Source organism: Lissotriton helveticus, chromosome 7 (genome assembly GCF_964261635.1).
Source record: "Lissotriton helveticus chromosome 7, aLisHel1.1, whole genome shotgun sequence".
In the NCBI taxonomy this organism is placed as follows: domain Eukaryota; kingdom Metazoa; phylum Chordata; class Amphibia; order Caudata; family Salamandridae; genus Lissotriton; species Lissotriton helveticus.
The window spans coordinates 655,293,337-655,310,647 of record NC_136068.1 but is presented as its reverse complement, the minus strand read 5'-3'; positions in this window follow the sequence as shown (position 1 = coordinate 655,310,647).

Here is a 17,311-nt window from a genome sequence, read left to right as displayed (position 1 = left end):
GAGCCCAAATATCCACGGACTCGATAATTCTCGTTTCGGTGCCTACTTGAACCACGGGTTCACACTCTGCAGCTCTGGGCAATAGCTTGCTTAATCTCCACTACGGCCCCCCCGCGGCGGGATGCCTGGCTTTCACCTTGGGGATGCCCAGTACGGGTATCTCACAGGGAAAAACCAGGACGGGTTCCCAAGGCAAGCGCCGAGATGCCTACGGGTAATCGAGCGCTATATAAGAACGCATAATAATAATAATAATAATAAGTGGCAAACCGAGCATGGGGCAGAGTAAACCATATACACACAGCAAAATAACTTTATCCTGTAAGGATACTTAAAAAACAGACAACAGGAGCAACTGTCTTTATTCACATTTTGCACAGATACACACCAAGAGTAGAGAAGAGCAAGGCACAACATGCATAGTATATCCATGAGAATCTGCACAGGCAAGGGCAAAACAGCAAGGCCAGTGGCCAGTTTAAGGAGCAGAGAATGTCCATGAAAAGCTGCGCAGAGAATAGTTGAACACAGCAAAGAGCAACATGGCCAGGGGCCAAAACGAAGTGCAGAGCATGGCCACAAGACTCTGCACAGGCAAGGGCAAAACAGCAAGGCCAGTGGCCAGTTCAAGTGGCAGAGTATGTCCATAAGAAGCTGAGCAGGCAAGGGGCACACAGCAGTGAATGATAAGGTCAGTGGGCAGGACAAAGTGCAGAGTATGTCCATGAGAAGCTGCACAGGCAAGGAGCACACAGTGTTGTGTATCGATTTAGATTCTGTATGGATTTCCCGAATTTTGCCCTTATATAGGTACAATTCACATTGCCCTTATCTAGGCATATAAATCCAGCCCTTATTTAGGCATAGTACATGCAACCCAAATACAGGCATGGCTGCTTACATCCATTCATCTACGTCACAACAAGTTCCTGGAAAACCAGACTCTTAAGCCTTTAGTACTTCCCCTTGCTTGAGTATTGATTTCTCCAAGTACTCATTTATTATGCATGAACATATATTCATTAGGGGTTCATTCATGAAGTTCTTATGCCAGACTTTTACGTCAATACGGGCATTCCTAAACACCTTCAAGGTATAAATATACCTTCACTTGCTATAGCAAGGCACGGTGTGGTTGGACTACCTGCTTGCACGACGCGGCTCACCACAGCAAGAAAGTCAAGTCCCCAACTGAAGCACTGACCAGACACTGTCATCCTCCTCGCCGAGAATCCAGCTCCAGTGTTTCTGACTCCCCTTGCGGGGTGTTAGAGATCGATTCCAGGGAAATAGATACCTACCTCTCTCATTCTAAGGTATGGAGCTGATTAGTACATAGCGAAACTTGGCAATTCTTGGCACAACTAAACTATTGCTAAAACAGCACCTACTTCTTTCCTCGTGCTAGGTTTAGGTTAGGTACACAGTTGAATATTTTAGCCTGTGTTATTTATGTATGGTTTTTTATATATGTCATAGCTACAGACTATTCTATTACAGTATTATTTTATATTACTGTTAATGTTGTACGCATTATACTTCGCATTCTGTTTACGATTGTAGCAGTTCATATCTCTTGCATGAGAAATAAGACTGTTCAATAAACCCTTTTTATTGAAACACACGTCTCCCTATTTCTGTGCAACAACTCTGCAGAAACGAAGCATTCACAATTGACTGAGTGAAACAGTTATCTATTGTTTCCATGACTCTGAAGATATTGTTCCGACTCTAAGGGAAACAAAGTTGTCATGTTTATGCGGTTGTCAGAAACTAATCCCTTCTTGTTCATTCAGCAAAGTTTCTATTGACCTCTTAGTTAGCTGGCACACACAAGTAATTAAGTTTAATGTCCTCGATAGAGACATACTGACCTCAGTCCTTTGTCAAATCTATAGTGTATATTATTCCAATGCGGAGAGCCTATCAGGGATATAGGAACTACACTAAATGGTGCCCAACGGTTTGGTAAGGCACTAATTTAATGCTAGATACTGAAGTAACTCAGTATTCTAAGCCTGTTACATTTTTGACTATTTTCACGGAGAACCTGTTAATGAACGATATTCCCATGAGCATATTCTTTTGTGTGGTATTTCAGTTTGGTATTAATAATTTTCTTTCATGAAAGATAATAATTGAATTGGATGATAATAACTGCATGCTAATTGGTAACTGTTCAATTCTGATTTTCTCCTCTATGCCACTTCCTTTGGGCTTTTCCTTCAAGTGCTGAACAGGTGTAACATTCACATAGCAGGTTGTACCCAGGACAATGGTGATAAAAGGCCTCCATCCCCAAAGCAGTGCTCAAGTAATCCCTCCCTGCCCCGTTGTCTCTGAACAGTTTCTGGCATATGCTTTCTCCCACATTCTTTTGTGTCCCTTGTTATTAACCTCCCCCGCAGCACGCCTTATAAGCAAAGTGAATGTGTCTCCCACTGTATCCACTTACTCTTCATACATGCAAAAAGGGTCGTTTTTGATGGTCTTTACTACCTGAAAATATGGAGGCAGTGTGAGCCGTAGAGGAATTTCATTGGATTTCAAACTTTATATTTAGACCATTCAAATATCACCCTCCTCTGTGATTTAAAGTTACTTGCTATGCTATATAGGTCTCTCTCCCCATTCAGATTCTGTTATATAACAGCTCTTGGGTTCCTCCTTCATCACACAAATGACATCAGGAGACATTCTGGCAGCAGCAATTAGGCCTTCTACCATTCGTCAGTCAAGTAAGTCTGAGACATTCTGACCTTAACTTCTGTATCTCATCATTAGTCGTTTCACTAAATTATTATTCTTATTTTGTTTTCATATAGCATGTGAACGTTTTTTTATTGGTGTTGATTCTTTTACTTTCATGTGATTATCTCTAATATCTCAGCTTTTATGGGCAAGATCACTTTTATACTTTGTCAATATTTTTTGAACTTAATTCTTCTCTCAGTAGCTGATAGATCAATGAATGCCTTGGCAATACCAACTATAAGGACATTGGTTTAGCAGCTGACAACAGATATTCATACAAAAAAGAAACATAAGTACCTTGAGCTGGTTAGTTGACATTGTTGAGGGATAATAATTTCATCCATGGACCATTTCTTAATTTCACATGTTTCTTATGTTCACAAGGTACGAAATGCAATATTTGTTTCTACCGCAATGTCAAAATAATGTATTGTGAAGAACTTTAGATGTATTTGATGTCAATCAACTGTTTACTTCTTCTTGTAGGTTCAGGGGATATTACGCAGGACAATTATGTTGACCTATGTAAAAGTGGATGACGGGAGGCAATCCAAGAAGAGAAACAAGTTATCGTCCAAGTAAATTTCTCAGATGCAAAACACTGCTTAAGAAGATGGGAAGCAGGATCTAGTCAAGAATGTTAAAGGCCTTAAAAATGAGGTGAACATGGTTACCACCACACAGAGTATCCCCAAGAAGATTTGGTTCTTGAAGGGCAGCAGAATTCTTCCAAAATCTGTCCAGAGTATTGCCAGAGCCTAGCCTTTAGAATAGCAGCCTCAAATGTTTTTTTCTGCCTTCAAAAGACTTAGGTCCTCATTATGAGTTTGGTGGTGCAGGGTGGCTTATCACCACCCTGCTCCCTCACTGCCAAAACTGAACACTACCCGTCCACTAGATTACGATACAAATCGATGTCTACCGGGCGGACAGCGTGGCGGTTAAGTGACGGTGCAGTAAAAAGTGTCAGTGAGCCTTTAATACTGCCCCACCATGGGACTGCCATAGCACGTTCCAGTGCAGCATGGACTGTAAAGTCCATACCATGCTGGAACGGTGGGTGCTTGCAAACAGAGGGGCACAGCATGTGCCCCCCTGCATGCGCCTTCCTCCATGGGGAAAGGGGGCCCTGTAGGCCCCCCTTTGTTTCCCCATTGCCAGCTTTTATATGGCAGTGCTGACCGCTATGTAAGGCATGAGATCGGGAAATCAAATTATGCATGATGGTGCCACAGCAGCACCGCCAGCATATTCTGAGCCCCTGACCACCGCGCTACCACCTGGAAACACGATTCCCTGGTGGTTGAGTCTGTAAAATGGCGCTGCGATAGTAAAACTTATAATACAGTGGTCAGACCACCAGTAAAAAGCAGCTCAGTGACATCCAGTTATGTTAACATTTTCGTCCCCAGAGCCTCTGACAGCACCACTAGGGATGTTAGGTATGCACTGAATAAAGTAGGACTGAGTAGCGACCCCTGAGGGACCCCTACAGCCACTTCTTGTATTGTTTAGAAAGGAGGTCAGTCATTTCAGGGCTAGGCCTTCAATCCTAATAGCCTGAAGGTGGGCCATTAGTCTTTCGTGCGGGACAGTGTAAAAAGCAGCCAATAGGTCTAACAAAATCAAAATGGCGTTGCCCACCTTGTCTAGCATGCCTTTGATGTGGTTGATTATGTCTAATAGAACTGTTTCAGTGCTACTGTTGGCTCTAAAGCCCGACTGACTAGGATGAAGGAGTTCGTTATTTTCAAGGTAACTTGAGATGCGTGAGTAAACATGTTTTTCTAAGATTTTCGAAAATGCTGGAAGAAGGGAGATCAGCATATTGTGGCTTGAACTTTGGGATCGGCTGCAGGTTTTTAAGTAAGGGTAAGATTTCAGCATGTTTCCATGTAGTGGGCACCATTTTGGACGACTGTGATTCATTTAGGGCTCTGTTTACAACCGGATTGATAGCAAAAGCCACTTTAGGGAGTAGGCTAGGCATGCAAGGACGTAGACCTTGACGTAAGTCCCTTAATGGCCAGTTCTATGTGCAAACATTAATATAAAGTGAACAGAATTTCACAGTTTTAAAAACAAATTAAACGCTAGCATAACACGAACATAGGTTATTGCAAAGTAGGCAGGGCGAGCAAACAGTGCAGAGAATCTATTATTTAGCCAGAGGGCTGGAAAATAGGGCAGTTTTCTGCTATTTTCAAGGCCACCGGCAAAAAAGTAAATAATTTCTACCATTTAGCCAACTGCCAAGTAAATAACAGAAAAAACTCACAATTTTTACCTGGTGACTGCATTAATCGACGCAACCTTAAGATTTATTTTATCACAATTTTCAGCATAATTTAATCAAGTGGAATGGAAAGTGCTGAAAAAGCAGTTTCACAGTAATTCACCATGTTTATACTGCAGTATATTGCATTTTGCAATACCGTTGTGAAGCATTATGCCCAAGATTAGGACACTGCAACCCATTTTATAACCAATATTTCATTCTGTTAAAGTCCCGTCATGGGAGCATGGTAACCACCTTATGGAGGCATTACCAAAAGTGAACTTTTTTTTTCTTTCTACTCTGAGCACCAATAATCAACTTGAAATTAATTTAGAGTTGCATTTTTTTCTGGAGCCCTTCATTTGGGTGTTTATTGTAAATGTATCTTTTCTATTATTATTAATAATATTTGTCTTTAATGGGGAACTGTCATAGAGAATGAGATTACTGTAAATACGGTATTGACTACCTCTTTGTGTCCAAAAAACTCATCTCTGACATTTGGTTGGTCCTCGATCAATTTATATTTGTATTTTGGAGGGAAAGGTTCATTCATTATGTGCCTCTAATCTCTGCAGATGGACCACCCCACAGTTTTTTGGGGGTGGGAGAAGTAAGTACAGTGCAGTACTGCAAAATATGTGTTGTTTGTGGAATGGCAAGAAGCACTTTTTAATCTTTTTTGGATTTTTTGTTTTCCTGTGTTTTTGTGAATTTTGTCCAGATTTTCTTATTATTATATGATGTGTAACTATTCTATTCTGCTGTTTTATATTGGTTGTATTGCAAATGTATTTTTACGTTCTCACTGCTGTGGTGCTCAAGGTACTTTTATTTTAGGGAGCTTGTGGATGGCCTTGAATTCATACCAATTTAGATAATGTTTGCCTGCATGTGTCGGTTGGTGACAAGGGTGAGAGAGGCTCTAGGAGTTCAGGACCATTTCTCCTTGTCTGTAGCTGCCTCCTCTTCCTTCTGTGTGTGTTTATGTGTGGGTGCGTGCGTGTGTTTGTGTGTGTGAGCGCAAATGTGCTTTTCAAAAACTTTTAAAATACTATGACTGGTATACCATTAGTCCATGGCTGTCTGTATTTTTAAAGATTATTTTATTGTTTTCTTTTTTTTCATATTGCTGTGCTATTAATGTTTTTTTGTATATTTTGGATGCTGTTTTACTGGTGGTGTTTATATATATAATAGTCTATATCAGTCCTTTTCCTTTAATTTTGCAACATTGTTTGGGTGAAGGGAGAGTAAGGGGTTCATTCAGGGTATGGCAGCCATGTTCTCCTTATTCTACATCCCTCCTTTTCTGCTTGTCATGAGGTTGATATGATAGAGATCGCGGGTCACCCGACCAAATGATTACGCCACTTCCGGCTTCGGGCCCATATATTTCAAAATCACCATATAGATTGATCGGATGACCTCACAATCTACTACCAATAATTGTGGGTCCCTTTCGATTATTTCCGCCGTACCCGACTTACCATCCACCGCTACGGGTACCTATGACCACAATGGATCAGGGAGCTAGCTGTAAAAGGAAAGGCAGCAATAATACAACCCAACATATACATTTTGCTTTTCATGAAATGATCACGGACAACTGGAAGTTTTAAAGTGTTTATCTAAATTCAAACTCTTAAAATATACACTCCACTACAAGGAGACAGTCTAAAATCAAATTAACAAAGAGTACATAACCATACAGGAGGACTATAAAGGCAATCATTGAAAAATACGAGTGCAACAGGAAACAAGCTAATTGGGAAAGAAAAATATTGATAACACTAGAATGGGCAGTTTATGAATGGGCAAGCTATTATACTATAATTCAGAGTTACTTTAGTCAGTTTTATGAGAGAAAATTAAAGACCATAACAGGAAATTGCACACTGCAATGGAAAATATGATTTCTAAAAGGTAGGGTAACATAGGAACACGCTATGAAATTAAATGCAAATGACTTTATGAAATGCAAAGGTTGCGGAAAGCATGGAAAGTTATCATATGCAAAGGTATGTCTTTATTGAAGCAAAGTCAGAAAAATAGAAAGGTGCAGTTTTAAGAGCTTCAGCAAGATATTTACCTAGACTGGTGTGAAAACCAACCCTGGCCACGGGTCAGTTAATGACAGGAAACCCTCAAGGAAGGATACCCCTCAATGGACAGCAGGTGCAGAATGGACACCCCAGGACAGGACAGGAAACCCAGATTAGGATCAGGACAGGACCACCAGGACACGACCAGCACCTGCAGTTCAGAAGCAACGCCTGCGCTCCACCCTCTCTGCAGCTATCAGTCAGGACCCTGATTGGGTCAGCGAATTCCCCCGCAAAGTGCTCCGCCAGCACTTAAGGTTCAGTAAAACCTTCAGAGTCTATGGTCAAATTTCGGACAGAGAGCTCCGCAGCGCTCTGTATCTTCAGTCACCCATTGAGTGCGTTGGGTCAGTGACAGGTCAGCTATTCAGACAAGTCGGACAATTTCCCTAGGTGAACCCAGGATAGATATACTGTTTTGGGGCAGTGTACCACCCCTAAATGTTGCAAAGTGTCAGAATCCCCAAATTTCGATTGGTCCTAAGGTAGGATTTGGTTAATACACCAATCAGAACAAACTATTGCAAGACCTAATTTGCATCCTAAGGTACCGCCTAGCAAGATTGGGGTTCCCATGAGACAAGCCAGTGAAATACAATGGATTATTAACAAATGTTTCAATATGGGTACAGACAACTCCGTCCTGCTGGGTCGCAGTTCACTTTCTCAGGAGCATCTTGTCCGTCTCTGCCAGCTGGCTGAGTTCCACTGCCCAAGGTTGTTTCTGGCCTCGCATCCTGAGCATGCGCGAAAGGGCCTTCAAGATGGCTCGCAACCCATTCGGACCCCCATTTCCCGTGATACATGAAAAGTAAGCGAAAACAAATTAGCACATAGAAATAAATTAATGAATTACATTTCATAATTTCGTACTTTAGTTCCATCATTATAAAAATACGCTATGCATTAATGTGTGAGTGCAACGAACAAGGTCACAGGAGCAGCAGCGCAAAGCTTCACCACGTTATCTAGAGCACAGCTATCTTATTGAGACAGGAGCAATGCTCTCGCAACCACAAAGCAGTGTAAAAACACACAAAACAGTAGTAACAATAAGGTAGAAAACAACAGCAGATCTTATATTCTCAAACTTTTCAAAGACGTTTATTGGATCCACATTCAGCCGACACGTGTTTCGTCGTGTTCAAAAGTGGAGTCGACACGACTCTTCAGGGCTGACAAAAAATAAAAACAACATATGTATAGTACATTTTGCTTATGGCACATCTTGTACAGAATTCAGTGTTACAGGTGTGCATGGTAGTGACAGTGAGTTTCCATCCACGGGTATTACGTGTCTAGCGTCCGTATTCGTGAGTAAAAAAAACAAAAAACCGTGCACATCTGCATGCCTATATGGTGATGATGGTGCAAGCCATGCGTGAGGCAAAACAAAAAACATAAATATATGTTTATTTGTTTTTGATGCAGGCAATCGCGTCACCTGTTTTATCATGCTCACGAAGATCCGCATTTGAAGAGGGATCAGGGTGCAAAAGTGTTTATTTTGCTCCAAAGTAAAAGAGAAGTGTGTCGTGCTCGGTGTTAAATGAAGGGTCTAAAATAAAAAAGGCCTCATGCAAATCGGATACATCACTACTATCAACTCTCGCATACCTGGTAAATAGACCCAGGCATCTAGGGGTCGATGCGAAACGTAGGTGTGGTTGAGCGAAGAATCTATTTGGCACAAGAGTAAGAGACTTATGTTTAAAAACGGGAGGAAAAGCTAAGAGCGGGCACGTGGTTGTAGTTCCAGGGTGCCTTTAAAAGTATAGTTAACTCTCGCTTACCCTGTATATAAATTGACGGGTAATCAATATCTTAAAGATCCAAAGAACCCTGGTTCCGGGTTGGGAATTATGAGTACGACTGATTTTCTGACGTGGGCGCTCACTGAGGCGCATTAGTACAAAAAAGAGACTGTAGGGACAAAGGGGAAAGTGAAAAAAACCGTAAGCACACGCATGTTATAAGGCATTAGTAATGCCAGATTCAGTTAGAATGGAGACAATAGTATGATCCAACTCATAATACAAAGTTCACATACCTAGACACGTGTGAGTGTCTGACTCTACCGGGAGGGGATCCAATAAGAATTAAGGGCTGGATTTCACTTCATTTTCGCCACAGACATTATTTCCCTACGAAGTGTAACGTTTACTCTAGGTAGAGCGCCTTCTATCTGTAATCACTATAAACCCTATCAGCTGTCTCTTCTCACAGCTATCTTATTGCTATTACGCATGCGCACCCTTTCCCTCTCAAACTCTGACTGCGTCATACCACGTGACTATGTCTCATGCATGCGCAGAAACAGAAATGCAAGCAGCGGCCATATTATGGACAAGGGTTATTTGTATTAGTAAAACACATAGGCAAGCTTCTCTACTTCACACGTATACCAAAAATAAAAGAGATTAGTAAAACGTACATTTTGTTAGGAGATTATAACAGATTCGAGATTCTTGAATCGAGCAAGTCGCGATGCGAAATCTTGCTCTATCAATCCCCTCTTTGATGATATTTACTATCATCACAAAATAATGGAACCAGATGCCAACTTTCTTTCACACTTTGTACAACTCTATTTCCTCCAACAGGCGATTCAGTTTTTCTTTTTAATTTTGGTAGGGTGAGAATTTTTCACCCTTTTGTAAATCTGATTATTCATTTCTTCCAATTCAAGCTCATCCGCATTCCGTTTCACTCCTCTTGCATTCACCTGGTACTTTTTTGTGTGTCTTCGGCATTTGCAACAGACGAATATAAGAAATTGGATAAGACCTATTATTCCAATTGGCATCAGTATTTTGAACAACAAGCTTCTACCTAAGTTAGCAAACCAATGACCTACATTTGAGAGACCTTCAACCAGTCTCTTCCAGGCACTGTCAACCTCGAGTGATTTGAGTTCCTTTTCCAAATTAGTAATGTTTTTCACATATCTTTTGAGCTGCACACTTTTGTCCGGAATGTAAGTGCAACAATGTTGCGCCTTCAACATCCGGCAGACTCCGCCCTCTTTTGCTAATAAGGTGTCAAGAGCAAGTCTATTCTGCAAAACCATCGATCTGACCGCAACCATTTCGGTATTGACCAGCAGAAATCCATGAGCTGTGTCAGTAGACAACACATCCACTATTGTGGACAATTTGCAAATTCTGTGAGTATTCAGAACCACTCCCACTCCAGGTATCAGTGCACTAAAAATACTACCCATTATTTCACCTACGCTTTCTCTTTTACTACGCACTAAGCCATTAGTGTTTTCATTGCTTCCAGAAATTTCATTCACATGGTATATTTTCGGAAAAACAATGCCAAAGTAGCAGCTTCCATACCAGTGATCCGGCAATTTGAAATAAGCCTTGTCCCCACATATATAATAATTCCAGGAAACACAGGCTCTGACCCATTTTTGAATCCACAACCTCCAATTACCTTGTAATTGTGCTCACATTGACTGGAACCAATGAAAATGTTATTATAATAACTTGTCTTCTCGCGGTGAAGACAGAGTTTCCCTTTCTTTTCAAAATCCAGCAACAAAGCAGGCCCTGCCTGGCCAGTTGAGGTGCTTTCCATGTTCTCAGCCCATTTAGGTGTTTTCTGTCTTTTGTCATTTGCCTTTCTTTGGAAACTCTCCCTTCTCTTCTCTGCCATGTTTAAAAATATTTTCTCTTGTTCATGCAATGAACAGGTCAAGTTGTCTCTGTGTGCTTCATTTAAGTCTATGGTACCTATAGTCAGAAAGTATTCTCCCATATAACGTGTAACGTCACTTTTGGTATGTACAGGATTCAGGTTTCCACGTATGGGAAGTTCAGAAAAGATCACGTCATTGTTAGAGTAATAGTACTGTAACGGTCCTCTCTTGTAAAACAAGCTAGCTAATATGCTACAGGAAATTCCATATGTCAGGGGCAGATGATTGTATGTCACGCCTTCAGCCACTGAAGTAGGTAGCTTCATGCAGACATAGCAATCCTCTATCTCCATAGTCTCTACATAGTGTACTAACAAGTTTGCGAAAACATTTGAGTGTATCTGGTTCTTAACTCCGTGGTAATGTAGTCCTTCCTCATCTGATGCTTCTAAGTCTCGTTTTGTTTGTCTGAGTGCTTTCTCGGGTCTTTCTATACTTCGTGTTGTCAGCTCTTCAGTGTCAGTAATCTGAGTAGGGTAAATATTAGTATTTTTACTAACCATAAAGGGAATGAAAACTGTTAGTCCTATCCAAACTAATATAACTATGACTATACTGCATATGCATACTTTGCAGCATGTTTTGCAACAACTGCGACTAGGCCTTCCATTCGTTCTTGAATCAGACATTTTGGCTCAGAAAAGTTTTTCACCCCTCTTTGTAAGATTACACAGGTAGCTTACTCTGTGCAACTTCAGGTGAGCTCGTCTTCCTCCTCTGCAGAGTACTCAGCGACCGGCTCTCCGTCGCTTTCGTCAGTGATATCAAGATCCTCAAAATTTTTGAGAATTAGGTAAGTCCATTCAGGGTCTTGATATTTTTCATTCAGTCTTTTTATTCGATCACTCCTTCTCTTGGAGCTATCTTCAGGTAACTCTGCAATTCGTGGACTTCTTCTTTTATCTGCAAGTTTCTCTTGGACTGTTTTTATTCTTAGTTTCAGACTTTTAATATACCTTGGCTCAATGTGCTTCTTTTTCTTGAGTCTTTTAGCCGGGACTGAGATTTGGCTTTCTTCTAATGTCCTTTTGTTTTCACTGGTTTGTGGCACTTCAATTTCTGCCTTTTCCCTTTCTGTCTGACTAGTCCCAGGTCTTGTATCTACTTTTTCTGCCTGGTCACTAAGCTGGCCTTGTTCAGGTAAATTTTGAGTTTGGTTTTCAAATGTTTCTGTTTCTGTGTCCTGAACACGTTCTTCTAGTTCTATCTGATCCTGTTCAAGCACTTCGATCCCTTGATTTTCTTCCGCTCGAACCTTTTCACTAGTACTAGTCTGTCCCTTTTCAATTTCTGGAGTTTGTGGGGGGTGTCAATCACTTGTTCTGTCCCTGTCTGACCTTCCTCTTCGTCCTCAGATTTGATGTGAATCGCAATGATCTGAGGGTTTTCACCTGTGCCTTGCTCGACCTCTCTATTCCACTCCATGTCTTCTCTTATTCGCTCTCTTGTTCTGAGTGGGTCTCCGGGGAGATCGATTATTGGTATCCAATCGTCTGGGCTGGTTCTCGGCTGCTCGTCATCTGCTACTTCCGGACCAACGTCTGTGGGACCCTCAGCTGGACTGGTGCTCGGCCATCTGTCATCAGCTACTTCAGGACCAACATCTGCAGACCCCTCAGCTGGACAACCTTCAGCTCCAGGCTCCTCGTCTGGTATCACCTTCTGGGTATGGCTGGCATGGATCCACTTGGGAACGCCTGCGCACTTCACAGCGGTTGTGGTTACCAGGAATACTTGGCGCGCTTTCCCCCACCTTGGTTCAAGGCAACTCGAACGAGTATGCTTCTGTATCTTAACCCAGTCACCAGGAACCAATTTGTGAACCGGGGTTGTCGGGTTGGCGACGGCGTCTGTCCCAATCTGGCGAGAGATAGAATGCACTTGGTCACCCAGTTGCTTGCAGTATTCAAGTACCAAATCATCAGAAATGCTTAACAGTTTGTATCCTGGTACCCATGCTTGCCTCATCACTCTTCCCATCAAGATCTCATGGGGGCTCAGGCCTGTTCTCCGATCTGGAATGCTTCTGAGTCCCATCAGAACAAGAGGCAAGGCAGTTATCCAGTTCATGCCAGTAGAATCACCCAGTTTTGCCAATCTATTTTTTATGGTGCCATTTATTTGTTCTACCACTCCAGAAGCCTCTGGATGATATGCACAGTGCAGCTTCTGTGTGATCCCAAATGCTTTGCAGAGTTGAGCCAATATTTCATTCTGGAAATGTCCACCTCTATCTGATTCAATAAAGACTGGAACCCCGAACCTCGGTATCAACTCTCTCAGCAACATTTTAGCTACAGATATGGCATCACATTGAGAGGTTGGGTAAGCCTCCACCCATTTTGAAAACAGGCAGACAATGACAAGGACATATCTTTTTCCCTCACAACGAGGCATGGTAATGAAATCAATTTGTATTCTCACAAAGGGACCCCCTGATCTCCCAATTTTTCCCAGTTCAACTACTGTTCTCTTGCCAGCGTTGAACTGTTGGCATGTCAAGCACCTCTGGCAAAGGGACTCTGCTACCTTCCTGAACTTTTTGTTGAACCAAGTCTGTTGAAACACCAGAACCATGGCATCCCTACCAATGTGTGATCCTTCATGTATCAATCGGGCCATTGGGGCAAGCAGGTGTCTAGGTAACACAGCCATACCATTTGGGCCCACAATGACACCATCCTCACGTCTCGGTCTACAACCTTGTTCCTTCCATTTCTCTTTCTCTTCCCAGGGCGCCACATGCTGCCATTCTCTCACTTCATCCCATGTAGGCACTTCTTCAAACATTCTAAGTTGGCAGCTGTTTCCAGCCCCCCCCCCCCGTTTTGGATTTATGGTCATGTGATCCATAGCTCATTGTTTTGCCACTCGATCAGCAAAATCATTTCCCAAAGATACAGGGTCAATGCCCCTTTTATGAGCAATACATTTGACCACTGCCAATTCCTTTGGTAACTGGATTGCCTCTAAAAGGTCTTGAACAACTTTTCCATTTCGAATGGGGGTACCTGATGAAGTCAGGAATTCTCTTTGGAGCCATAATTGGCCAAAGTCATGCACAACCCCATAACAGTACTGACTGTCAGTATACACTGTTATTCTTTTGTCTTTTCCCAATTTGCAAGCTCTTATCAGGGCGATCAATTCGGCTACTTGTGCAGACTTTACTCCAAATAAATAGGATGCTTCTTCAATTTTGTTCAACGTGACCACTGCATAGGCAGCACTTAGGCCCCCCAGTTCATGCCTCAGGCATGAACCATCCACGAACCATTCCTCATCATGTACAGGCAAAGGAGTTTCTTTAATGTCTGGGCGTGGTTTGGTACTGAATTCTGTCAGGTCAATGCAGTCATGCTCATTCTCTCCCTTATCTTCCATGACCATTGATTCAGGGAGTAGAGTGGCGGGGTTTAAAATATTGCATCTGGTGATGACAATATTTGCAGCCCCCATGAGAATCCTCTCATATTTAGTCAGCCGACTGGGGTGAGATACTGAGCTTTTGTTCGGGTCAATAGGATTACAACTGCATGTGGAACATACACAGTTACAGGATGTCCCATGATAATGGACTCACTTTGTTCTAAACTGGTACAAGTTGCAGCTACTGCTTTCAGACATCCAGGCAATCCAGCAGCCACTGGATCCAAAGTGGCAGAAAAATATGCCACAGGCCTTCTTGTTAAACCATGCTCCTGGGTCAGGACTGACAATGCACAATTATCACGAGTGTCACAGAAGAGGCCAAACTCCTTGGAGTAGTCCGGCATCCCTAGAGCAGGGGCTGTACACAGACAATTTCGCAACTTTGTGAAAGCCGTTAAGCTCTCGTCATTCCATTCCACTGGGTCCCTTGCTCCTTTCTTTGTCATTTGAATCAAGGGCTTTGCAAGGACTGCGAATCCCACAATCCATTGCCTGCAGTAACCTACCACTCCGAGGAACATTCTGATTTCTTTCTGAGTACGGGGTAACTGCATATTTTGAATTATTCTGACTCTTTCGGAGGTGACTTTTCTGATGCCTTTTTCTATCTGGTGTCCTAGATATTTCACTGATTTCGAACAGAACTGCAATTTCTCAGGGGCCACTTTATGTCCCTTTTCACTCAAGTGATTCAATAGGGCAATGGTGTCAATCACACAGTCCCTATGACTTTTAGACGCCACCAATAGGTCGTCGATGTATTGCACCAAAACAGACTTTCCAGGTAAGACTAAGGTTTCAAGGCATTTTTTCAAGATCTGATTAAAGATAGAGGGGCTCTCTGTGTACCCCTGGGGGACCCGATTCCAGACATACACGTGACCATTGAAGGCAAATGAGAAAAGAAATTTGCTGTCTGGATGCAAGGGAATCGAGAAGAATGCATGAGATAGGTCTATCACTGTGAACCATTCAGCATCCCAGGGGATCTGATACAGAATCACTGCCGGGTTCGGGACAATTCTCTCCCTCACCAACGACCCCGCCACCGCCAGAGACAACCTTCACGAAGGGATGAAAGACGTAGCCGAGTGGATGACAACCAGCCGCCTGAAACTGAACTCAGACAAGACGGAAGTCCTCATCCTGGCCTCCTCGCCCTCCGCCTGGGACGACTCCTGGTGGCCCCCCGCCCTGGGCACCGCACCCAAACCGACAGACCACGCACGCAACCTGGGCTTCATCCTGGACTCCTCCCTCTCCATGACCAGACAAGTCAACGCCGTCTCCTCGTCCTGTTTCAACATCCTGCGCATGCTACATAAGATCTTAAGGTGGATCCCCACCGAGACCAGGAAGACGGTCACCCAGGCCCTCGTCACCAGCCGTCTGGACTACGGCAACGCCCTCTACGCCGGAACCACCGCCAAGCTCCAGAAGAGACTCCAGCGTATCCAGAACGCCTCGGCGAGACTCATCCTCGACGTCCCCAGACGAAACCACATCTCCAGACACCTGAGAGACCTGCACTGGCTCCCGATCAACAAAAGAATCACCTTCCGGCTCCTCACCCACGCACACAAAGCCCTACACAACCAAGGCCCAGGATACCTCAACAGCCGCCTCAACTTCTACGCTCCCAAACGCCACCTCCGATCGACCAACCACGCCCTCGCCGCAGTCCCCCGCATCCGAAGAGCGACAACAGGAGGAAGGTCCTTCTCCTACCTGGCCGCCAAGACCTGGAACTCCCTTCCGACCCACCTCCGCCTGACCCAGGACCACCTCTCCTTCAGGAAGAAGCTCAAGACCTGGCTGTTCGAGCAGTAGCAGCTCCCCCCCCCCCCAGCGCCTTGAGACCCTCCGGGTGAGTAGTGCGCTCTATAAATGTCTTTGATTGATTGCTTGATTGGGCAGCAAGGAACCACTATCTTGTTTACCTTTCTCAGGTCCTGCACTACTCTGTACTTGCCAATAGGCTTTTTAATGCCCATAATGGGTGAGTTACATGGGCTACTCATCACTTCCTGTATTATGTTTGCTTCTAGCAATTTCTGTATTTGAACGGCAACACCTGCTCTCACTTCGGCACTCATTCTGTAAGGCTTGGTATTGGGGTATACTGCATTTTCTTTCATGGCTATTTGTATGGGATCTACGTTTTTCATTAATCCTACATCTTTTCCTGTAAAGTCCCACACTTCTGGCTTCACTGTCTGCTGGAGTTCTTCCGGTAAGTCCTTTATAGTCATTCGTTTGATTTCTGAGTCAGGTCTAATTAACATTAGTTTGTAGATACCATCTTCGTCTGGAGTTTGAATTTCGACGCCCTTTGCTGTGCAAAAGATGGTACAGTTCATTTTACACAGCAAATCACGTCCCAGTAAGTTTACTGGACTAGTATCACAGACAACAAATCTGTGCATTTGTTTAAAATTTCCAATTGAGATCTCCATGGGCTCGGTAACAGGTGTACTAATCAGTTGATTAGATACTCCCACTACTTGGATTGCTTCTCCCGAGAGGGGTAGGTTTGGAACGTCCGCTGTTCTCACAGTAGAACGGGTAGCACCAGTGTCCAACAGAAAGGTGACATCATTTCCATCAACCTTTCCTTCAATGTATGGCCCTGACTGGTCCACCGGCAAGGAGGCGCCAAGTACGCACTCCTCGTCCTCCCCTCTCAGGCCCCGTCAGTACTGGTCGTCACAGAAGAAAGTGTCGTTTAACAAATACTGCGAAGTTGCTGCATTTCTGTTCTCATTGCCTCCCCAGATCTCTACATCATCACCCTGCGGTGATTTCCCCTTAAAAATAGGTTTTGGTGCTCGGGGCACTTGAATCGTTTTTACCTGCGGCTGAGTCTTTCTCTGTTTTTCATTCTGCGTCTGTGGAATTAAATCAGGTGTTTGGGCATTATCAGTTTGTAAATAGGGACACTCGTCTCTCCAATGTCCAATTTCCCCGCACTGATGGCAAGGAAATTTCTTTTTGGCTTCCTCTCTACTCATTTTTGCTCTGGGCTTTCCTCCA